The sequence below is a fragment of the Tachyglossus aculeatus genome, chromosome 21 (genome assembly GCF_015852505.1).
Source record: "Tachyglossus aculeatus isolate mTacAcu1 chromosome 21, mTacAcu1.pri, whole genome shotgun sequence".
Classification (NCBI taxonomy): domain Eukaryota; kingdom Metazoa; phylum Chordata; class Mammalia; order Monotremata; family Tachyglossidae; genus Tachyglossus; species Tachyglossus aculeatus.
Window position 1 is genome coordinate 83,269,305 of NC_052086.1, and position 25,361 is coordinate 83,294,665.

General features: G+C 43.4%; 2 pseudogenes; both read left to right on the forward strand.

The window, feature by feature from the left end:
• Nucleotides 1-2,386: 2,386 nt before the first annotated feature.
• LOC119941849 lies at nt 2,387-4,566 on the forward strand (annotated as a pseudogene).
• Nucleotides 4,567-7,901: 3,335 nt separating this feature from the next.
• On the forward strand, nt 7,902-11,477 carry LOC119942168 (annotated as a pseudogene).
• The last annotated feature ends 13,884 nt before the right edge of the window (nt 11,478-25,361 follow it).

Genomic DNA, 25,361 nt, shown 5'->3' on the forward strand with positions numbered 1-25,361 from the left:
AGCGCTAGAGGAAGTGTTGTAGCACTATTACTTGCTACCTTCCATTCTCAGAACAAAAAAACAGAACATGGCATGGTGGTTGCATCCATGCAAACAATCACAATTGTGTCAGCCCAAACAAACTTTTTATCAGCCTACCTTCTACCTTGAAGATCTAGTATAACTAAAATGTATGAAATCAGCAGATTTTCTATTTTCTACTGCATCAACCTTCTTGCTGGCTTTCCTGCCTCCTGTCTCTCCCCCATCCAGTCCATACTTCATTCTGATGCCCAGATCCTTTTTTTAAAAACTTCTCAGTCCTCACAACTTCTCCTCAAAAACTTCCAATGGTTGCCCATCCGCTTCTGCATCAAACAGAAACTCCTTACCACCGACTTTAAAGCACTCCTTAGCTCTCATCCTCCTTCCTTTACCTCCCTGATCTCACACTACAACCCAGTTTGCACATTTTCCTCCTCAAATGCAAGCCCACCTACTGTATCTCGATCTTGTCTTTCTCATTGCTGACCTCTTTCCCATTTCCTCCCTCTCACCTGGAACTCCCTCCTCCCTTATATCTGACAGATGATAACTGTCTTCCCCTTTACAGGCTTACTAAACTCAGATCTTCCCCAAGAGGCCTTTCATTCCCTGTGTAAACTCTTCCTTCTACATTACCTGTTCACTTGGCTCTCTACTCATTAAATGCTTTCAGAGTCACCCTTTCCCAAGCCCACAGCATTTATGTACATAAACAGCTGCAATTCATTTTAAAGGCTGTCTCCCTGTACAGACTGTAAGCTACTTGTGGGCAGGGATCATATTATTGTTATTATTATTATTATTATTATTATTATTATTATCATTATTACTATGGTATCTGTTAAGTGCTTAGCCATGTGCCAGGCACTGTACTAAGCACTGGAGTGGATACAAGCAAATCGGGTTAGACACAGTTCTTGTCCCACATGGGGCTCACAATCTCAATCCCCAATTTACAGATGAGGTAACCGAGTCCCAGAGAAGTGAAATGACTTGTCCAAGGTCACACAGCAGACAAGCAGCAGAGCCGGGATTAAAATGCATGACCTTCTGACTCCCAGGTCTGTGCTCTATCCACTACGGCATTAAAATCACTTCTCTTCCAGGAGGTCTTTCATGACATCATAATGATAATAATAATAGCATTTGTTAAGCGCTTACTATGCACAAAACACTGTTCTAAGTGCTGGGGATGATACAAGGTAATCAGATTGTCCCACGTGGGGCTCACAGTCTTCATCCCCATTTTGCAGATGAGGTAACTGAGGCACAGAGAAGTTAAGTGAGTTGCCCAACATCACACAGCTGACAATTGGTGGAGCTGGGATTTGAACCCATGACCTCTGACTCCCATTCAGTGCTCTTTCCATTGAGCCATGCTGCCTCTCTAGTAATGATACCAATACTAATGGTACTTGTTAAGTACTTACTGTGTGCCAAACATTATTCCAAGCACTGGGGTAAATACAAGTTAATCAGATTGGACACAGTCCCTGTCCTATTTGGGACTCACACTCTTAATCCCCACTTTACAGATGAGGTAACCGAGGCCCAGAGAAGTTAAGTAAAGGTCTGGAAAGAGATTCCAGGGCCTTCTGACTCCCAGGACCGTGATCTATTCACTAAATCACGCTACTCCACCTACCTGCACATTGTCCTTCCCCTCTGATTCGTCTTTACCCCTCGGTCCTTTCCTTCAAAGCATTTTGTTTGGCTCTCCATCCACTCAGCACTTATGTACAGATCCTTATTCTTTGTTGCCTCCCTTGGTTGTAATTTTTTTAATGCCTATCTTACCCAATAGACTGTAAACTCCTTGAGAGCAGGAATCACGTCTACCAATTATATTGCTATTATTATTATTAACTTTATGGTGCTCTCACAAGTGTTTAGTACAATGCTCTGCACACAGTAACTGCTCAATAATTAGAGAAGCAGCGTGGCTCAGTGGAAAGAGCTCGGGCTTAGCAGTCAGAGGTCATGGGTTCTAATCCCGGTGCTGCCACATCATCTGTGTGACTTTGGGCAAGTCACTTAACTTCTCTGTGCCTCAGTTACCTCATCTGGAAAATGGGGATGAAGACTTTGAGCCCCATGTGGGACAACCTGATTACCTTGTATCTCCCCCAGCGCTTAGAACAGTGCTTGGCACATAGTAAGCACTTAACAAATACCAAAATTATTATTATTATTATTACCATTCACTGATTGAGAGTTAGGGATGGTTACAATACTTGGCAGGTAGGACTAATGCTGGCAAATAGTGGGTGAAAGTGGAAGTTAAGTATGAAGGTGAGAGCTGGCAGAACTGGAACGCTTCTAAAATCTATCTTTTTCATCCAGAGTCTTCATCTTGTACAAAATGGCTGAAGGAAACGACACATCTATGACAGAGTTTATTATTGCGGGATTAACAGACAATCCTGTTCTCCCTGATCTTCTCTTCACATTGTTTCTCGTGGTTTATGTTGTCATGGTCATGGGTAATCTCAACATTATCATGTTAATCAGGGCCAGTTCCCAACTTCACACCCCAATGTACCATTTTCTGAGCCATTTGGCTTTCATCGATTTTTGGTATTCATCAACTGTCATTCCAAAGATGCTGAAGGGCTTCTTAGTGGAGAGAGACAGAATATCCTTTGCTGGCTGTGTTGCCCAGCTCTGTTCTGTCTTTGACTTTGGGACCTCAGAGGGCATCGTACTGGCTATGATGGCATGCGACCGTTTTGTGGCCATCTGATTGTACTTCCCAAACGCTTAGTACAGTGCTCTAAACACAGTAAATAAATACGATTGATTGAATGCAATCCCCAGCTCTATACCGTCTCTATGTCCAATGAAGTCTGCGTCCAGCTCATAGCTACCTCCTATGTCGGGGGTTGTTCAAATAGCATGCTATTTACCATTTGTGTGTTTAGTTTAGCCTTCTGTAGATCCAATGAAATCGATCGTTATTTCTGTGATTTCCCTCCCTTAGTGGAGGTTGCCTGCTCTGATCAATCAATCAATCAATCAATCATATTTATTGAGCGCTTACTGTGTGCAGAGCACTATACTAAGCGCTTGGGAAGTACAAGTTGGCAACATATAGAGACAGTCCCTACCCAACAGTGGGCTCACAGTCTAAAAGGGGGAGACAGAGAACAAAGCCAAACATACTAACAAAACAAAATAAATACAATAGATATGTACAAGTAAAATAAATAGAGTAATAAGTAGGTACAAACGTATATACATATATACAGGTGCTGTGGGGAAGGGAAGGAGGTAAGATGGGGGGATGGAGAGGGGGACGAGGGGGAGAGGGAGAAAGGGGCTCAGTCTGGGAAGGCCTGCTGGAGGAGGTGAGCTCTCAGTAGGGCCTTGAAGGAAGGAAGAGAGCTGGCTTGGTGGATGGCAGAGGGAGGGCATTCCAGGCCCGGGGGATGACGTGGGCCGGGGGTCGATGGCAGAACAGGCGAGAACGAGGCACGGTGAGGAGATTAGCGGCAGAGGAGCGGAGGGTGCGGGCTGGGCTGTAGAAGGAGAGAAGGGAGGTGAGGTAGGAGGGGGCGAGGGGGTGGACAGCCTTGAAGCCGAAGGTGAGGAGTTTCTGCCTGATACTCAGATTGATTGGTAGCCACTGGAGATTTTTGAGGAGGAGAGTAACATGCCCAGAGCGTTTCTGGACAAAGACAATCCGGGCAGCAGCGTGAAGTATGGATTGAAGTGGGGAGAGACACGAGGATGGGAGATCAGAGAAAAGGCTGATGCAGTAGTCCAGACGGGATAGGATGAGAGCTTGAACGAGCAGGGTAGTGGTTTGGATGTAGAGGAAAGGGCGGATCTTGGCAATGTTGCGGAGCTGAGGCTGGCAGGTTTTGGTGACGGCTTGGATGTAAGGGGTGAATGAGAGAGCGGAGTCGAGGATGACACCAAGGTTGCGGGCTTGTGAGATGGGAAGGATGGAAGTGCCGTCAACAGAGATGGGAAAGTCAGGGAGAGGGCAGGGTTTGGGAGGGAAGACAAGGAGTTCAGTCCTGGACCTGTTGAGTTTTAGGTGGCGGGCAGACATCCAGATGGAGATGTCCTGAAGGCAGGAGGAGATGCGAGCCTGGAGAGAAGGGGAGAGAGCAGGGGCAGAGATGTAGATCTGGGTGTCATCAGCGTAGAGATGATAGTTGAAGCCGTGGGAGCGAATGTTGTTTACCTGGTTCAAATCATTTCTTCCCCCTCTGCTGCCATCATAATATTTAACACCGTCCCCACCATAATCATCCCTTATGTATACATCATCTGTGCCATCATGAGGCTCCAGGCAAGCAACAGGAGACAGAAAGCTTTCTCTACTTGCACCTCGCACCTGACAGCCCTTATTCTATTCTACAGAACCGTCATGTTCACTTACATTTAGCCCAGCTCTAACCGCTCCTCGGAGCAGAATAAATTTGTGTCTCCATTCTACACTGTGGTGATCCCCCGCGGAACCCCCTAATCTATACTCTGAGGAACAAGGTTGTGAAAGGGGCAGTGATAAGGATAATACACAAGTATGAATAATTATCTGTAAATATAATTTGGGATAAGCCATTGATAATTCAAGGATGGTCAGAAAGAAGTACGTGCTTGTTGTTTTGTTGATGCATTCTATCTGTGTTTGAAAGAAATAAAACGTTGGACACAGCTCGTGGAAAAGTCTCATTTTAGTTAGGAAAACAGGCATTATAATTCACATCTATGTCCCAGGGATGTGCTCTGCAGTAATAATAATAATGTTGGAATTTGTTGAGAACTTACTATGTGCCAAGCACTGTTCTAAGCGCTGGGGGGATACAAGGTAATCAAGGTTGTCCCACGTGGGGCTCACAGTCTTAATCCCCATTTTAAAGATGAGGGAACTGAGGCACAGAGAAGCTAAGTCACTTGCCCAAAGTCACGCACCTGAAAAGTGGCAGAGTCAGGATTAGAACTCATGACCTCTGACTCCCAAGCCCATGCTCTTTCCACTGAGCCATGCTGCTTCTCTGTACTAATATTCTGATGCCAGAAAATTTATTTTTCATGTATTAACACTGCCTTTAGACCATGTTGGGAAGCAACATGGCCTAATGGAAAGAATACGGGCCTGGGAGTCATAAAACTTGGGTTCTAATCCCAGCTCCAACCACTTGTCTGTTATGTGTCCTTGGGCAAGTCACTTAATTTTTCTGTTCCTCAGTTACCTCATGTGTAAAGTTGGAATTCAGACTATGACTTCTTGTAGGACAGGTTATTTTGTGTTCACCGCAGCACTTAATACAATGGCTTCCAACAAATATCACAAAAATAAAATAAAAATATTTAAAAAATGAACTCGAGTCAACTTGAGTCTATGCCCTTGAGACTTTCTCCCATGCTGCTGCTGCCCAGCATCATCGAGTTAGCATTCTCAGAGAAGAAATAAAAAGCTATTGTATACTGGAATTTCTATTCAAATTTTGATAAACTTTGGAATTAGTTTTCTAGCTATTCAAAAAAAAATTTACTCTTCATGAAGAACATATTCAAGCCTTCTTATTAATTTTTGATCCACTGCTTTGGGCGGCCTGTGGATGGAAAATCACATTAATCAAGTTCCACTCATGTAAAGACCATTGCGGGTCTTAGAATCTCAATCTCCTGGCCTGGGCAGAATGCATGAAAGGGAAGAAGTAGTGTCACCTATTGGGTAGATTGTGGGCCTGGGAATCAGAGGGCATGGGTTCTAATTTTGGTCTGCTACTTCCTGCTGTGGGATATCGGACAAGTCACTCAACTTCCCAGTACCTCGATTTCCTCATCTGCAAAGTGGAGATTTAATACCCGTTCTCTCCCTCACAGAGATTACAAGCCCCATGTGGAACAGGGACTGGGTACAATTTGATTCTCTTGTATCAACCCCAGCACTTAATACAGTGCTTGGCACGTAGCTACCACTTTATAATTGCCAATATTATTATTATTATTTGGAGCTTTTATAAAAATGTCCCTTCAAACTACTAATTAGTCAAAATGCTCAACTGGTAAACTACAGCTGAGTCTCTGTTCAATCTTATCCACGTGGACAGAGCACGGTTCTGGGAGTCAGAAAACCTGGCTTAGTCCCTAGTCTCCTGTGTGATCTTGGACAAGGACTCTCACTTCCCTTTGCTTCAGTTTCCTGTTTTGTAAAATGGTAATGAACTACCTACTCTCCCTCCTTATTCTGTGAGAGTCATTAATTACTCAATCTATCAATGGTATTTATTTAGCGCTTACTGTGTGCAGAACACTGTACTAAACACTTCCATTCATTCAATTGTATTTATTGAGCACTTGCTGTGTGCAGAGCACTGTACTAAGCACTTGGAAAGAGCAATACATCAAATAAAGAGAGACCATCCCTGTCCTGAATGGGCTCACAGTCTAGAGAGGGGAAGACAGACATCAATACAAGTAAACAGGCTTTGATATAAATAAACAGAACTATGGATGTATACATAAGTGTTGTGGGGTGGGGAGAGGGGGGAAGAGCAAAGGGAGTGAGTCAGGGTGTCGCTGAAGGGAGTGGGAGCTGAGGAAAAGTGGGCCTTAGTCTGGGAAGGCCTCCTGGAGGAGTTGCATCTCCAGGAGGGCTTTGAATGGGGGAGAGTGACTGTCTGGTGGATTTAAGAAGGAAAGGCTTTCCAGGCCAGAAGAAGGACGTAAGCCAGGAGTCGGTGGCCAGACAGGCGAAATGGAGGCACAGTGAGAAGGTTAGCACCAGAGGAGCAGAGTGTGTGCACCAGAGGAGCAGGCTGGGATGCAGAAGGAGAGAAGGGAAGTGAGGAAGGAGGGGACGAGGTGATGGAGAGGTTTAAAGGCAATAGTGAGGAGTTTTTGTTTAATATGGAGGAGGATAGGCAATCACTGGAGAATTTTGAGGAGGAGGGGTGACATGCCCTGAACATTTCTGCAGAAAGATAATCTGAGCAGTAGAGTGAAGTATGGACTGGGGTAGGGAGACGCAGGAGGTGGGGAGGTCAGAAAGGAGGCTGATGCTGATGGGAAGCTGCGTGGCTCAGTGGAAAGAACACTGGCTTGGAAGTCAGAGGTCATGGGTGCTAATCCCGGCTCTGCCACTTGTAGACTGTGTGACTTTGGGCAAGTCGCTTAACTCCTCTGTGCCTCAGTTACCTCATCTGTAAATGGGGATTAAGATTGTAAACCCCAGGTAGGACATCCTGATCACCTTGTATTCCCCGAGCACATAGAACAGTACTTTGCACATAGTAAGCGCTTAACAAATGTTATTATTATTTTTATTATTATTATTATTATTATTATTATTATTATTATAAACACTTGGGAGAGTACTGTACAACAGAGTTGGTAGACACAATCCCTGCTCGAAAGAAGCTTACTCTGTAGCTGGGGAGACAGATATTAGCATACATCAATAATTTCCAGATATGTACCTAAGTGCTGTGGAGCTGAAAGGGGGCAAAAAGTAAGTGTCCAGAGGTCTACTAGAAATCTGGCAGCAGAGTGGAACCCTCAGGGATATTATCCCCAAATACCTCTAGGCCAACGTTCCCAAAGCACTCTTTTAACCAGGTAGTCCTTTGGAGGCATTGTTAAGATCAAAGGATGAAGGGAATTAGGACATTAACCTGGGAACTATGTTTCCCAAAGGCAAAGGTTTACACATCCCAGAAGCATCTGGGAGTGAGAGCCAATCAGGATGGGTGGAGGTATTTATCCTAAGGACAGAATGTTGTGGGCTCAGGCCGGCATTCTTCCCTCTGCCCATCCTACTGCTGAGCCATGCTGGGAGTCTTGAGGAAGAGCCTGCCCTGAGTGAGTTGTGAGTACAACCTCTAACTTTGCCTACTTCTTCTGTAAAAACATAGGAGTTCATGAGTTCATAGAAGCGTGGGTATTTAGGGATGAGTAATCATTTAGGTCTGGTTTGGTCTTCCCCTCTGGCTCTTTCTCAACGTAAAACTAAATGTTACCGTGTCTCTGGTCTGAATATTTAGGAATGTCTAGTACGACCCTGAATAAGAGTTTGGAAATTTGGGCCTGGGAGAATATGCTGAAAGAAATTGTGATTATTTAATCTGACCTGCCCTTCTCATACTCTTTTGTAGGATCCTTCTCTTCCTCCTGCCCCCTGACAGTGGGGACCTCTAGGCTCAGTTTTAGGTCCCCTTCTATTCTCCACCTACACCCCCACCCTTGGAGAACTCTTTTGCTCCCAGGGCTTCAACTACCATCATTAGGAAGACAATTCTCAAATTTACCTCTCTAACCCTGACCTCTGTCTTCTCTGCCGCCTCACATTTCCTCCTGCCTTCAGGGCATCTCTACCTGGATGTCAGCCAGCAGCGTGGCTCAGTGGAAAGAGCCTGGGCTTTGGAGTCAGAGGTCATGGGTTCAAATCCCGGATCCGCCACTTGTCAGCTGTGTGACTTTAGGCAACTCACTTAACTTTACTGTGCCTCGGTTACCTCATCTGTAAAACGGGGATTAAGACTGTGAGCCCTCCGTGGGACAACCTGATCATCTTGTAACCTCTCCAGCGCTTAGAACAGTGCTTTGCACATGGTAAGCACTTAATAAATGCCATCATCATTATTATTATTACCTCAAACTAAACCTATCCAAAACAGATCTCCTCATCTTCCCACCCAAACCCTGTCCTTCCCATTAATAATAATAATAATAATAATAATAATAATAATAATAATAATAATAATAATGATTCAATAATAATATTAAGACTCTGAGTCCCATGTGGGACAATCTGATTACCTTGTATCTACCCCAGTGCTTAGAACAGTGTTTGGCACATAGTAAGCGCTTAACAAATACCATCACTACTACAAGGGTTTGAGTCTTCGGTTCTCTTCCTTCTGAGAAGTGGAGACTTTCCTCTCCATCCAAACCGTCACCATTTAAATTCCGGAATTTAACCTATCCCATCCGGATTACTGTATCACCCTCCTTGCTGACCTCCCAGTCTCCTGTCTCTCTCAACTCCAATCCAGCTTCATCCTTAAGTTTGGATCATTTTCTTGCAAAAACATTCAGACCATATTTTCCCACTCCTCAGGAAACTCCAGTGGCTTCCCATTCACCATCACATCAAACAAATAAGGGAGCAAGTCAGGGATCAATAAAGGGAATAACTCCCCTAACCCCAGCCTAACAGTGCTTAAGTGCATTTCTGTAATTTATTCATTTATTCATTCAATCGTATTCATTGAGAACTTACTGTGCACAAAGCACTGTACTATGCGCTTATAATAATGATGGCATTTGTTAAGCATTTCTAAGGGCTGGGGTGGATACAAGGTGATCAGTTTGGCCCACGTGGCGCTCACAGCCTTCATCCCCATTTTACAGATGAGGTAACTAAGGCACAGAGAAGTTAAGTGACTTGCCCAAAGTCACACAGCTGACAAATGGCAAAGTCAGGATTAGAACCCATGATCTCTGACTCCCAAGTTCAGGCTCTTTCCATTGAGCCACTCTGCTTATGTTTGTCTCCTCCTCCAGACTGTGAGCTCTCTTTGGTCGTGGTATTTGTCTGTTAGTTCTTGTATTCCACTCTCCGAGTTCTTGGTACAATGCTTTGCACATAGTCAGGGGTCAATAAATATGAATGAATGAATGAAAGAAAGAAAGGGGAGGGAAGTAAATTATGTCTATTAGCTCTCTTTAATATGTATTTGGAGTCGTACCTTATAGTTAAATTAAATTAATCACATTGATACTTTAGCCCTGTAGCACCTATGTGAACACCCTTAAATTTATTATTTTCCCTGTCTGTAACTTATTTTAATAAATGTCTCCCCCCATAGACTGCATTGCTTGGTATTTTCCCGAAATGCTTATTACATTGATATGCACATGGAGCTAAATAAACACCATTGGTTGCTTGATTGATTTATCCAAGACAAGTAGTATGGCTCAATGGAAAGAGCCTGGGCTTGGGAGTCAGAGGTCATAGGTTCAAATCCCAGTCCACCAGTTGTCAGCTGTGTGACTTTGGGTAAGTCATGTCACTTCTCTGTGCCTCAGTTCCCTCATCTGCAAAATGGAGATGATCACCTTGATCACCCTGTATCCTCCCCAGCGCTTAGAACAGTGCTTTGCACATAGAAAGCACTTAACAAGTACCATTATTATCCAGCGCTTAGAACAGTGCTTTGCACATAGTAAGCGCTTAATAAGTGCCATTATAAAAAAAGCAAACAATTAAAATTTGTGGACAGAAAAAAACTAATGACCATTTTAGTTTCAATCTCGTAATATGAAATTTAATCTGGCTTTTTTTTCTGTTTTCAGACCTCTTCATAGTACCTGCATGATCTCGGTGGAACAGATACAGAGAAAACTATTCCACATATGCCTCCCTGAGTCTGACAAGCACACCTTAAAATCAATAGGAATTGTCAAGGGAAATAGTTCAATATTGCCTTGTTGATCTCTCCCTGAATTGAGGACCCCTTTTGTCTCAATAGAAACTATTTCTAGAATACCTTATGGGTGGCAGAAACCACAGCACTGTAACGGAATTCATTCTTTTGGGGTTAACTGGTGATGCCACCCTTCAAGCCATCTTCTCTGTGATATTCCTGGGGATCTATGTTGTGACTTTAATGGGAAATCTCAGCATCATCGTGTTAATTAGGGTCAATACCAAACTTCATACCCCAATGTACTTCTTCCTCAGCCATTTGGCTGCTGTTGATATTGGGTTTTCCTCCTGTGTAACACCGGTAATGCTCGGAAACTTCTTGGCTGATCTCCACGCCATACCCTTGGCCGGTTGCGTTGCTCAGATGTGTTCCCTGGTGACCTTTGGGACGACAGAGTGCTTCTTGCTGGCAGCTATGGCTTATGACCGATACGTGGCCGTCTCTAGCCCACTGCTCTACTCTGGTAAAATGTCCGACAAAGTCTGCACCTTGCTCGTAATTGCTTCCTACATTTGTGGCTGTGTGAATGCTTGGACATTTACCGGTTGCTTACTAAATGTACATTTCTGCGGGCCTAATCAGATAAACCACTTTTTCTGTGATTTTGCTCTATTGTTGAAGCTTTCTTGTTCGGACATTTCAGTTATTAAAATCATCCCTTCTGTCTCCTCGGGGTCAGTAATAACAGTCACCACGCTTGTCATAGGCATTTCTTATGTGTGCATCGTCTTGACAATCCTGAGGATGAACTCAAGGGAAGGGAGGCACAAAGCTTTCTCTACCTGTACCTCCCACTTGACTGCTGTCACTCTGTACTACGGGGCCATCACTTTCATATATGTGTTGCCTAAATCCAGTCAATCAGTCAATCAGAACAAAGTGGTGTCTGTGATCTACCCCATTATAATCCCCATGTTGAACCCTCTGATCTACAGCCTGAGGAACAAGGACGTTAAGGAGGCTCTGGGAAAGATGATTCACAGGGAAATGTTTTCTTCATCATGATGACGGTTTGGCTTGAAAGAAATCAAGTCTTAGAAAAAGCCATATTTTAATGACATTGAATATTATCCAGAATAATGGATCGTCTTTCCTTTTCCATCCCCACTGTCATTTCTACAATACTGAGAAGAATAAGAAGGAATGACAACATAGCTTGTAGTAGTCTAGGAGCACGAATTCATGCTTTAATTACAGAATTTAATGAACTGTAAATGTTTTCATGACCTACGTTTGTTTGAGATGAAACTATCAGTGATGAAGAATTGTGCTATGTATTGAACCTCATGTCAACCAGCCATACAAATATATCTTCATGACTAGAGAATTACAGTGACTGTCTCATTAAAAATTGAAATTACAAGAACCTATAACAATTGTGTTTGATGTGGGCAAGGAAGGTGTCTACCAACTCTGTTGTATTGTACTCTCCCAAATGCTTAATACACACTCAGCACAAACTAATCGCTCAATAAATACTATTGTTGGTGATGTTTCAATATCGGACTGTCACAAAAGGGGTGTTCACATGCCTAGGAGTGCCACAGGGTTGCCGAGTGGCTAATTACCAAGTGAAAACTGACAATTAAAATCGATTGGGAAGACATATTTTTTCAGTATCTCACAGAGCATACATTGTTGACTGTCAAATCTCCCTATCTTGCTTAGCCACATATTTCTAAGATATCTTTCTGTATACTCTCCTTATTTAATTGCAGTTATTTCCCTTTACAATCAAATGGTTTTTTAAATACAATTTGATGCAGTAGCCCAGAGGCAAGTGTGTTAAATATTGCCTTTCCAATCAGAATGTGCAGGAGAAAACACTAATAATCTGTGACATCAAATTGATATTTATGGAAGTAGCCCAGATAATCTTCTTACACCAATTCCATCTAAGTCCTCCCCTTAAGCCCTGATGCTTCCCACTTCATTGAGAGACTGTGACAATTTGGAACCTTACTCTGCTTTTTGTTTGGATTTTAGAAATATTTAGGCACTCTGGTTTTCTTGGGGAGCTCATAATTGAACTGATATAAATGAAACCCACATGACACATGTCCAAAATGTACTCATTCCACAATGGAGTTCCTTTAATATTATTCCCTTCTCCACCTTTTCCTTCACTCACTCTGACATTATACCTGAAACAGGCCTCTGTGTTGGCCACATGCAATGGAGCTTATTTTGCTTTCCTGAGTTAAGGGAAATGCTTGGAAGGTAACTCCAGAGTAAGAAGAGGAAAGTGGCTTCCTTCTCTCTCCTTCCATGTTCTCCCATCCAGTCTGGGTTACCCAGCTGGGCAAAAAATTACCCCAAACTCTGCTGGAAGCCACACTCTGGTTTGGTAGTTAAAAGGGATTAAGAGGAAAGGCGTCCTTTGTCCACTTAAATATATATTTCCCTCACTTCTCCTACCTGCAGAAATATAAGATAGTTCAGAAAGGCACTATCCAGTGGTAGTCCAAATGATATTATCCACCAAAATCCACCTGGGCAGCCCACTCTAACGTATTTTGCTTCCTTACCTTACCCTAAAAATAAATTAATATAAATTCATCTGATAAAGACCAAGACATTAAATTCTCTAGATGACTTTTGATTTCAGGCCTAATTAAAAGGGCAATCAAATAACAGCAAGCCAAATAAACAAAAAATTTAACATACATCGTTCCCAGCTTTTCTAAAATCTAAAGGGATTTTGTAAGCTTGTGACTCAGGTGGCAATGGGAATACAGCTGAGCTTCAGATAGTCCAACCCACAAATATAGCAAACAAAATATAAGTGTCTTTAGTCTAGTTACAATCCACCTGGATTTCCTTCCTCTTCTTTCCAGAAGGTAAGTATGAGTTACTTACCCATACTTACTTACTTACTTACTTACTGGTAAGTAGTGGGGATTTTGATTGTTAGATATAAAAAGGGTATTCATTTTATTGTTTATTCTAAAAATAACATTGAGGACATCATTATGCTTTTGGACTTCAGTCCCTATACAACAAAGAACCTCATATAATCATGTCTTAGGGGTTCTCTTTCAATCCACTAGGAGCTTTGGTGAAATAACAATAGTAATAATAATGGCATTTGTTAAGCACTTACCACATGTCAGGCACTATACTAGGCACTATGGTGGATACAAGCAAACCAGGTTGGATACGGTTCCTGTCTCATGGAGGGCTCACAGTCAAAATCCTCATTTTACAGATGAGGTAACTGAGGTACAGATTAGTGAAGTGATTTGCCCAAGGTCACACAGCTGATGAGTGATGGGCTGTGATGAGAACCCATGACCTTATGACTTCCAGGCCCTTATGCTCTGTCCACTATGTCATGCCACCTTGCAACGTGTCAGGTAAGATAAGTATTTCTCAGGCTTCACAGAAATGGACTTATTAGCCTTATATTTATTGTTTAAGATCCATTGAGAGAAGTTTCTCTGATAACCAATGTAGGAGTAAACCAGAAATGCTGACTGTGTGCCAGATAGGTTTGGGAATCTATTGATAAATAGACTAGTTAGGGGGATGAATTTAAAGGTCAAAGCTCCCAATGTGTTTATTGCAAGTTGCCTTAGTCATGTTCACAAGGGCAGGGACTATATGTGGTTGTCCATGGATTTCTCATTTATTTCAACAGAATGCACACGATTTTAGTAAGTTGACTTATGCAATGCTGAGGTAATTCAATTCCACAGAACCTGGAGGCAAAGCTGATAAAATCCACAGTGAGAGTCAGATTAGCTACAGGCCTCGGGGAACCAAAGAAATGGAAAGGAAATAGAGGAGTAGGTGCCAGAAATAAGAGATATGGATATTAGAATGCAGGGATGCAGAAACAGTAAACATTCTAAGTTATACTACTACTCTAAGACTTTACTTTGAATAAAAGGAATTTATTTCGGGTTATTTACTGTAACTGAAATGAGTGAAATTTATTCATGGAATCAGGAAACTTACAGGTCACCTAATTTGTTCCCCTGACTTCAGGCAGGATTTCACCTAAACAGTCCCTGTCAGCAAATAATTGAAGCTACTGTTAAATTCATTCATTCAATCATATTTATTGAGCGCTTACTGTGTGCACTGTATTAAGCACTTGGGAAGTACAAGTCGGCAACATGTAGAGACGGTCCCTACCAAACAACGGGCTCACTGTCTAGAAGGGGGAAACAGACAACAAAACAAAACATGTAGACAGGTGTCAAAATCCTCAGAATAAATAGAATTACACCTATATGCACATCATTAACAAAATAGAGTAGTCAATATGTGCAAGTAAAATAAACAGAGTAATAAATCTGTACAAATATATACAAGTGCTGTGTGGAGGAGAAGGAGGTAGGGGAGAAGGGGGGTAAGCAGGCATCAATAAAAATGAATAAAATTACAGATATGTACACATCAAACAAGTATACAGGCATCGATATAAATAAATAGAATTATACATAAATACGTGAGTGCTGTGTGGTAGGGAGAGGGGGAAGAGAAAAGGGAGTGAGTTGAGGTGATGTGGATGGAAGGGGGAGCTGAGGAAAAGGGGAACTTAGTCTGGGAAGGCCTCTTGGAGGAGGTGAGCCTTCAGTAGGACTTTGAAGGGAGGATGAGTGATCTTTCGGTGGATTTGAGGAGGGAGAGAATTCTAGGACAGAGGTAGGACGTGGGCCAGAGATCGATGGTGGGATAGGCGAGATCAAGGCACATGAGAGGGTTAGCGCCAAAAAGTGGACTGTGCGGGCCAGGATGTAGAAAGAGAGAAGATCTGCTGTGTGATCTTGAGCAAGTCACTTCACTTCTCTGGGCCTCAGTTCCCTCATCGGCTCTGAGATGGTTAAGGTGCCTGGATTTCCCCCAGAAGCACTCGGTGGCATGAGTAGTCTGATGTTGCTCCTTTCTGGAGAAGACCGGGACGCCAAACCAGGAGCGCTGGGTTTAGGCCCAGATGCCACTTGTCCAGTCGCCAGCCCACTCTGCGATTCCTCCGTAGGGGTGGGAGATTCCAGACCGTGGAGGCCCCCGGTTGTGGAAGACCCTGAGAATACTTCCAGTGGGGACAATTTGACTATTTCGGCAATGCATAAATACCCTCAGAAAATTGAAACCAGGAATTATAAAGAGCACTTTGATGGAAGAAGTTTGAGGGTTGGGATCATGTATACCTTTAACATGGCACCGTGGCTCAGTGGAAAGAGCACGGGTTTGGGAGTCAGAGGTCTTGGTTTCTAATCCCGGCTCCAGCACTTGTCAGCTGTCTGACTGTGAGCAAGTCACTTAATCAATCAATCAATCAATCAATCGTATTTATTGAGCGCTTACTGTGTGCAGAGCACTGTACTAAGCGCTTGGGAAGTACAAATTGGCAACATATAGAGACAGTCCCTACCCAACAGTGGGCTCACAGTCTAAAAGGGGGAGACAGAGAACAAAACCAAACATACTAACAAAATAAAATAAATAGAATAGATATGCACAAATAAAATAAATAAATAAACAGAGTAATAAATATGTACAAACATATATACATGTATACAGGTGCTGTGGGGAAGGGAAGGAGGTAAGATGGGGAGGATGGAGAGGGGGACGAGGAGGAGAGGAAGGAAGGGGCTCAGTCTGGGAAGGCCTCCTGGAGGAGGTGAGCTCTCAGTAGGGCCTTGAAGGGAGGAAGCGAGCTGGCTTGGCGGATGGGCAGAGGGAGGGCATTCCAGGCCCGGGGGATGATGTGGGCCAGGGGTCGATGGCGGAACAGGCGAGAACGAGGCACGGTGAGGAGATTAGCGGCAGAGGAGCAGAGGGTGCGGGCTGGGCTTTAGAAGGAGAGAAGGGAGGTGAGGTAGGAGGGGGCGAGGTGATGGAGAGCCTTGAAGCCGAGGGTGAAGAGTTTCTGCCTGATGCTCAGATTGATTGGTAGCCACTGGAGATTTTTGAGGAGGGGAGTAACATGCCCAGAGCGTTTCTGGACAAAGACAATCCGGGCAGCAGCATGAAGTATGGATTGAACTTGGGAGAGACACGAGGATGGGAGATCAGAGAAAAGGCTGATGCAGTAGTCCAGACCGGATAGGATGAGAGCTTGAACGAGCAGGGTAGCAGTTTGGATGGAGAGGAATGGGCGGATCTTGCCAATGTTGCGGAGCTGAGACCGGCAGATTTTGGTGACGGCTTGGATGTAAGGGGTGAATGAGAGAGCGGAGTCGAGGATGACACCAAGGTTGCGGGCTTGTGAGATGGGAAGGATGGTAGTGCCGTCAACAGAGATGGGAAAGTCAGGGAGAGGGCAGGGTTTGGGAGGGAAGACAAGGAGTTCAGTCTTGGCCATGTTGAGTTTTAGTTGGAGGGCAGACATCCAGATGGAGATGTCCTGAAGGCAGGAGGAGATGCGAGCCTGGAGAGAAGGGGAGAGAGCAGGGGCAGAGATGTAGATCTGGGTGTCATCAGCGTAGAGATGATAGTTGAAGCCGTGGGAGCGAATGAGGTCACCAAGGGAATGCGTGTAGATCGAGAACAGAAGGGGACCAAGCACTGAACCTTGGGGAACCGCCATAGTAAGGGGATGGCAGGGGGAGGAGGAGCCTGCAAAAGAGACTGAGAATGAATGACCAAAGAGATAAGAGGAGAACCAGGAGAGGACGGAGTCTGTGAAGCCAATGTCAGATGTGCCTCCGGTATCTCATCTGTAAAATGGGGATTAAGAATGTGAGGCCCACGTGGGACAACCTGATTACTTTGTACCTCCCCCAGCGCTTAGAACAGTGTTTTGCACATAGTAAACGCTTAACAAATGCCATCATTTTTTATTATTATTACTCTCCCAAGCATTTAAAAGAGGGACTACACTCAATAAATGCCACTGATAAATTGAATGATTATAACTTCATCTTGTTTTCTAAAGTCATTTTTCCTATCTAATTTTTAATGAGGCTTTTTTCCTACTATAATGCCTCCATATTTTGTTAAATTTGATTCTTTCTGGAAGCTTTCCCATGAGTTGTGGATACCCTTCTTTAGTGTTGTGTTTTAATTTAGTCTGCAGTTTCATCTCCCCCAAAAAAGTGGTTGATAAATGGCTGGTGGAAATCAAACAGCGGTCATGGAATTCATTCTTCTTGGATTAACAAATGACCCAGTGGTCCAGATCGTCCTCTTTGAGCTGTTTCTAGTGACCTATATGGTCATCATGTGGGGAAACTTTATTATTCCCTTAACCCCTTATCTTCAACAGATGTATGTAAGTCCTCAACCACCACTTCTGAGTCACTTGAGAACAAAACTTTTGGAGAAGAAAAGAATTTCGCATATAAGTTTTGCTGTCTAATTCTTTATCACTAAGACCTTTTGATAGGCTAAGTGCCCCCTTTGTCCTGTTATGGCATGTAATCGATACATAGTCATCTGCACCCGCTGGCTTATCCTATGACTATGTCTAAGAGACCTTAATGGTAGTAGACTCCTATTTAGGAAATATTTGAATCAATTAATCAATCATATTTCCTAGGTGCTTACTGTGCATGGAAAACCGTACTTGGGAGTTTTGATTTATTTATATTATCCTTCAGTGGTCCCAACGTTATTATCATTTATTTCTGTAATTTTCCCACATAATTGATACTTCCCTGCTCTCCCAAGACGTTTACTAAAATAACTCCTTCAGTCTTCAGGGCCCTTATAATTCTACCCAGTCTGGCGAACCCAGTTGCTTTTTCTTGTAGGTCCTGTTGACCAGTCTCAGAATAAAGTCATCTGAGGGACAAAGAAAATCCTTCAACACCTTTCCTTCTCATTTGAAGATGGTCACTCTATTCTATGGGTCTTCAGCTACCAGGAAGGGTGGTGGGTTTGTAAATGACTCTTTTAGCCAAAATCCCTTAATATAAAATCTTGTCTGTACATCTTTCATAGTATATGCATGACTTTTTTGAAACTGATTCAGATTCTTCCCATATTTCCCTCTAGAGTGTAAGGTCGTTGTGAGCAGGGACTATATCTGTTATATTAGTGTTATTTTACTCGCCCAAATACTTAGTACAATACCCTGCACAAAGTAAGTGCTCAATAAATACTATTGATTGATTGATTGATTTCTCTGAATCTAATGAGCATACCTTTCAATAGAGAGATATTTTTACAGGAATTTGTCCAATAATTATCACATTGATCTCTCATTTAAAGAAAGATCCCCTTTTGTTCCAACAGAAACTAATTCTAGAATACTTTGTTCTAGGAGAAACCACAGCACCGTAATGGAATTGATTCTTTTGGGGTTAAATGGGGATGCCACCCGTTGGGCCATCCTCTTTGTGACATTCCTTGGGATCTATGTTGTGACTTAAATGGGAAACTTCAGCATCATCTTGCTAATTAGGGTCAGTTCCAAGCTTTATACCCAGTGTACTTTTTCCTCGGCCATTTGCCTGTTATTGACATTGGGATTTCCTGCTGTGTAATCAATCAATCAATCAATCGCATTTATTGAGCGCTTACTATGTGCAGAGCACTGTACTAAGCGCTTGGGAAGTACAAATTGGCATCACATAGAGACAGTCCCTACCCAACAGTGGGCTCATAGTCTAAAAGGTGTAACACCAGTAATGCTCAGAGGCTTCGTGACTGATCTCTACACCATGGCTTTGGTCGGTTGTATTGCTCAGCTGTGTTCTGCGGTGACCCTTAGGACAACTGAAAGCTTCTTACCGGCTGCTATGGCTTATAACCGATACATGGCTGTCTGTAGCCCACCACTACACTCTGGAAAGATGTCTGACAAGGTCTGCATCCTGCTGGTAGTTACTTCCTACATAGGTGATTGTGTGAATGCCTGTACATTTACCGGTTGCTTATTAAATGTGCAATTCTGGAACAATTCTGCGGGCCTAATCAGATAAACCGCTTTTTCTGTGATTTTGCTCCACAGTTGAAACTTTCTTGTTCAGACATTTCAGTTATTAAAATCATTCTATCTCCTCGGGGTCAATAATAGTGACTTCTCTCTGATCTCCCATCCTCGTATCTCTCTCCACTTCAACCCATACTTCACGCTGCTGCCCGGGTTATCTTTGTCCAGAAACGCTCTGGGTATATTACTCCCCTCCTCAAAAATCTCCAGTGGCTACCAATCAATCTGCGCATCAGGCAGAAACTCCTCACCCTCAGCTTCAAGACTCCCCATCACCTCGCCCCCTCCTACCTCATCTCCCTTCTCTCCTTCTACAGCCCAGCCCGCACCCTCCGCTCCTCCGCCGCTAATCTCCTCAGCGTACCTCGTTCTCGCCTGTCCCGCCATCGACCCCCGGCCCACGTCATCCCCCGGGCCTGGAATGCCCTCCCTCTGCCCATTGGCCAAGCTAGCTTTCTTCCTCCCTTCAAGGCCCTACTGAGAGCTCACCTCCTCCAGGAGGCCTTCCCAGACTGAGCCCCTTCCTTCCTCTCCCCCTCGTCCCCCTCTGTATCCCCCCATCTTACCTCCTTCCCTTCCCCACAGCACCTGTATATATGTATATATGTTTGTACATATTTATTACTCTATTTATTTATTTATTTATTTTACTTGTATATATCTATTCTATTTATTTTATTTTGTTAGTATGTTTGGTTTTGTTTTCTGTCTCCCCCTTTTAGACTGTGAGCCCACTGTTGGGTAGGGACTGTCTCTATATGTTGCCAATTTGTACTTCCCAAGCGCTTAGTACAGTGCTCTGCATACAGTAAGCACTCCATAAATGTGATTGATGATGATGATAATAGTGGTCATTGTAATTTCTTACGTGTACATCATCTTAACAATCATGAGGATGAACTCAAGGGATGGGAAACACAAAGTTTTCTCCATTTACACCTCCTCCCTCACTGCTGTCACTCTGTGCTATGGGACCATCACTTTCATATATGTGATGCCCAAATCCAGTTACTTAACCAATCAGAATAAAGCGCTATCTGTGTTCTACAGCAGTATGATCCCCATGTTGAATATTCTGATCTACAGCCTGAGGAACTAGGATGTTAAGGAGGCCCGGGGATAGGTGATTAACAGGAAAAGGTTTTCTTAACCATGATGATGGTTTGGCAGTGTTACAGTGAGGGATATTCCCAGGATCTGTTATTGAAGTTATATAAAGACCGTTTCAAATCAGTCATACAGATACGAATGTCCCTTCAGAGCTTCCTTGTCACCTACCCACCACCCTGGTGTAGAATTCTATTCAACATCAAGATCTTGAAAGAATTCATTTTTTAGAAAACGTAATGTTTTGATTACATTGAAGTCTATCTAAAATAATGGATCTTCAATCCTTTCTCATCACCACTGTCAGTGGCTCAGTGGAAAGATCCCAGGCTTTGGAGTCAGAGGTCATGGGTTCAAATCCCGGCTCTGCCAACTACCAGCTATGTGACTTTGGGCAAATCACTTAACTTATCTGTTAACTCAGTTACCTCATGTGTGAAATGGGAATTAAAACCGTGAGCCCCTGGTGGGACAACCTGATCACCTTGTAACCTCCCCAGCGCTTAGAACAGTACTTTGCACATAGTAAGCGCTTAACAAATACGATCATTCTTACTATTATTATTATTATTATTAATACCGAGAAGAATAAAAAGGAGTAACAGCATAGCTTGTAGTTGCCTGGGAGCACAAAACATGCTTTAATTACAGATTTTAGTGAACCACTAATGTTTTCATCACCTAAATTTGCATTCGAGGTGAAGCTATCGGTGATGAAGAATTGTGCTATGTACTGAACCTCATGTCACCCAGCCATACAAATATATCTTTATGTCTAGAGAATTACAATTATCGGCTCATTGATGAAATTACAAGAGCCTATGGCGATTGTTTTTGATGTGGGCAGAGAAGGTGTCTATTAATTATGTTTTATTGTGCTCACACAAGCAATTAGTGCAACACTCTGCACACAGTAAACACTCAAAAATGTCATGGTTGATTATGTTTCCATATGGGACTAAGTCGCAAATGATAATAATGATGCTACTTGTTAAACACTTACTAAGTGCCAAGCACTGTTCTAAGCACTAGAAGAGATACAAAGTAATCAGGATGTCCTACGTAGGGCTCACAGTCTTAATTCCCATTGTAAAGATGAGGTAGCTGAGGCACTGAGAAGTGAAGTGACTTGCCCAAAGTCACATAGCTGACAAATGGTGGAGCCGGGATAAGAACCCACAAACTCTGACACTCATGCCCATGCTCTTTCTACTAAGCCACGCTGCTTCTCTAGGACGTTCTCTTGCCTTGGAGTGCCACAAGGTTGCCGAGGGGCTAATTACCAAGTGAAAACCAATAATTAATATAATGATTGGGAAGACATTTTTTCAGCATCCCACAGAGCACACAGATATTACATTGCCAGTTGACTGTCAAATATCTCAAGTTATTTTGCTTATGCATACATTTCTTGCTTTGTCCTGTGCTGTCGAGTCACCTCTGACCCACAGCAGCACAATGGACACGTTTCTCCCAGAGTTTCCTACCTCCATCTACAATTGTTCCGGTAGTGTATCCATAGAGTTTTCTCGATAAAAATACAGAAGTAGTTTTCCCTTGCCCCCTTCCACGCAGCAAACCTGAGTATCCACCCTCGACTTTTTCCCATGTGGCTGCTGTCCAGCACAGCAGGTTTAATTATGATAATAATGGCATTTTTAGTGTTAACTTATAGCAGATTGCCTTCCATGAAAGGAATGGAATGGGTAGGTCTCTGCCTGACTCTCCCTCACATATTCATGACTGGTTGAGTACTGGAAACTCTCCAGTTGTGACCCTGAGAGTAGACTAAGTTCTAAGATATCAATATATTTTTAGAATTCCTTCTTCAATTGTAGTGATTTACAATGCCTTTTTTTAAAAAAAGTTTTCTTATAGAAATTGATGCAGTAGCCCAGAGCAAAGTGTGTTAAATATTGCCTTTCTAGTAAGAATCTGTAGGAAACAACACTAATAATCTATGGCACCAAATAGATATTTATGGAAGTGGTCCTGAGAGCCTTGTGACTCCAGTTCGTTCTGAAGTCCTCCCTTAGTTAGCTCTGATGTTTCCCACTTTATTGAGAGACTGTGACAATTTGGGACCACGCTTCTTGCTTTGCCTTTTGTTTAGATTTTAGCAGTCTTTTCGCACTGGTTTGCTTGGGGAGCTCACTATTGACCTGACCTAAATGAAATCTTCTCACCTCATCTCCCTCCTACCTCTCCTCTCAAACTTCGTTGAGTGAGCTGACTACACCCGTTGCCTCCAATTCCTTTGCCTCCAATTCATTTCCTCCAACTCTCTCCTGAACCCCCTCCGATGTGGCTTCCGTCCCCTTCACTCCACTGAAATCACCCTCTCAAAGGTCACCGATGACCTCCTTCTTGACAAATCCAACGGCTCCTACTCCGTCCTAATCCTCCTCAACCGATCAGCTGCCTTCGACACTATGGACCATCCCCTTCTCCTTAATACGTCATCCAACCTTGGCTTCACTGACTCTATCGTCCCCTGGTTCTCCTCTTGTCTCTCTGGCCATTCATTCTCCTTCTCCTTTGTGGGTTCCTCCTCCCCCTCCCATCCCCTAACTGTAGAGGTCCCTCAAGATTCAGTTCTATTCTCCATCTATACTCACTCCCATGGAGAACTCATTTGCTCCCACGGCTTCAACTATCATCTCTACGATGTTGACTCGCAAATCCATATCTCCTCCCCTGTTCTCTCTCCCTCCCTCCAAGCTCACATCTCCTGTCTTCAGGATATTTCTACTGGGTTGTCCTCCCACCACCTCAAACTCAACATGTCCAAGAGAGAGCTCCTTATCTTCCCTCCCAAACCCAGTCCCCTCCTGAACTTCCCGAACACAGTAGATGGCACAACCACCCTTCCCATCTCACAAGCTCAACACCTTGGTGTCATCCTTGACTCCGCTCTCTCATTCACCCAGCATATCCAATCCGTCACCAAATCCTGTTTGTCTCACCTTATAAAATCACCAAGATCTGCCCTTTCCTCTCCATCCAAACTTCTACCACGTTAGTACAATCCCGACTGGATTACTATACCAGCCTCCTTTCTGACCTCCCAACCTTCTGCCTTGCTCCACTTCAGTCCATACTTCACTCCACTTGCCGGATTATCTTTCTAAAGAAACGTTCAGGGCATGTCACCCCCACTCCGTCCTCAGAAATCTCCAGTGGTTGCGTATCCACCTCCATATCAAACAAAAACTCTTCACTATTGGCTTTAAAACTCTCCGTTACCTTGCCCCTTCTTACCTCATCTCCTTTCTCTTCTTCTACATCCCAGCCCACACACTCCACTCCTCTGGTACTAAGCTTCTCACTGTGCTTCGTTCCGGCCAGTTCTGCTGCCGACCCCTGGCCCAAGTCCTACCTCTGGCCTGGAACACCCTCCCTCATCAAATCCACCAAACAATCACTCTTCCCACTTCAAAGCTCTACTGAAGGCACACCTCATCCAAGAGGCCTTCCCAGAGTAATCCCTCTTTTCCTCAGCTCACCGTCCCTCTGCGTCACCTTGACTCACTCCCTTTGCTCTTCCCCCTTACTGCCCCACAGAAAGTATGTATACAGGTATATATAATTCTATGTATTTATATAGTTGCCTGCATACTTATTTTGATGTCTGTCTCCCCCCATCTCGACTGTAAGCCCGTTGCCCATTGTGGGCAGGGATTGTCTCTCTTTATTGCTTTACTGTACTTTCCAAGAACTTAGTACAATGTTCTGCACACAGTAAGTGCTCAAAAATGTGATTGAATGAGTGAATGAATGAATGAACAGTTCCAAAATATACTCGTTCCACAACGTAGTTCCTTTTATTCATTCATTCAATCGTATTTATTGAGCACTTACTATATGCAGAGCACTGTACTAAGTGATTGGGAAGTACAAGTTGGCGACATATAGAGATGTCCAACAATGGGCTCCAGTGTAGAAGGGGGAGACAGACAACAAAACAAAATATGTAGGCAGGTGTCACAGTCGTCAGAATAAATAGAATTACAACAACATTTATAGTCAGTTCAATAAAGGTGGTAGACACGATTTCTGTCCTCAAGGAGTTTACTGTCTTAGAGAGAGAGAAAGCTATTTAAATTACAGATAGGGGAAGCAGAAGAGTATAAGGATCTGTGTGCATCAGTGCTGTGACATGGGGATGGGGTAAGTAACAAAGTACTTAAGATGTGTAGGTCCAAATGCAAAGGCGTCCCAGAAGGGAAGGGAAATAGAGGAAATGAGGACTTAGCTGGGGAAAGCCTTTTGGAGGAGATCAGATTTCAGTCACATTTATCTACGTGATGCCCAGTTCTGACAGGTCACTGGATTTGAACAAAATGGTGTCTGTATTTTATATGGTCATGATCCCCATGCTGAATCCCATGATCTGTTGCTAAAGGAACAAGGATGTAATGGAGGCCCTAAAAATAACGGTTCTGATTGAAGGAGCTTCCTAATGCTAAAGGAGAGTCCAGTCAGCAGTAGGAATTAATGGGATGAAGGAAAACACGTAAGAATTCATTATATTGAATACCGAATATAGCTGTGTGAACATTCCATGGGAAGAACTAATGATCATATATAAAATCATCTAGACTGTGAGCCCATTGTAGGCAGGGATTGTCTCCTTTTGTTGCTGAATTGTACTTTCCAAATGCTTAGTACAGTGCTCTGTACACAGTAAGCGCTCAATAAATATATTTGAATGAATGAATGAATTCAACTACACATGTGAACTTGAGCATGCTTTGCTTTACTGCATGAAAGCAGTGGGGGCTACAGGTCAAATCATCCCATGTTGCATGATGGTTACCACAATCATGATCCTAATTCACAAGCATTAGGGGACTCTTCAGAGAGATCCTTACCCATTGCCAAGTAATGCA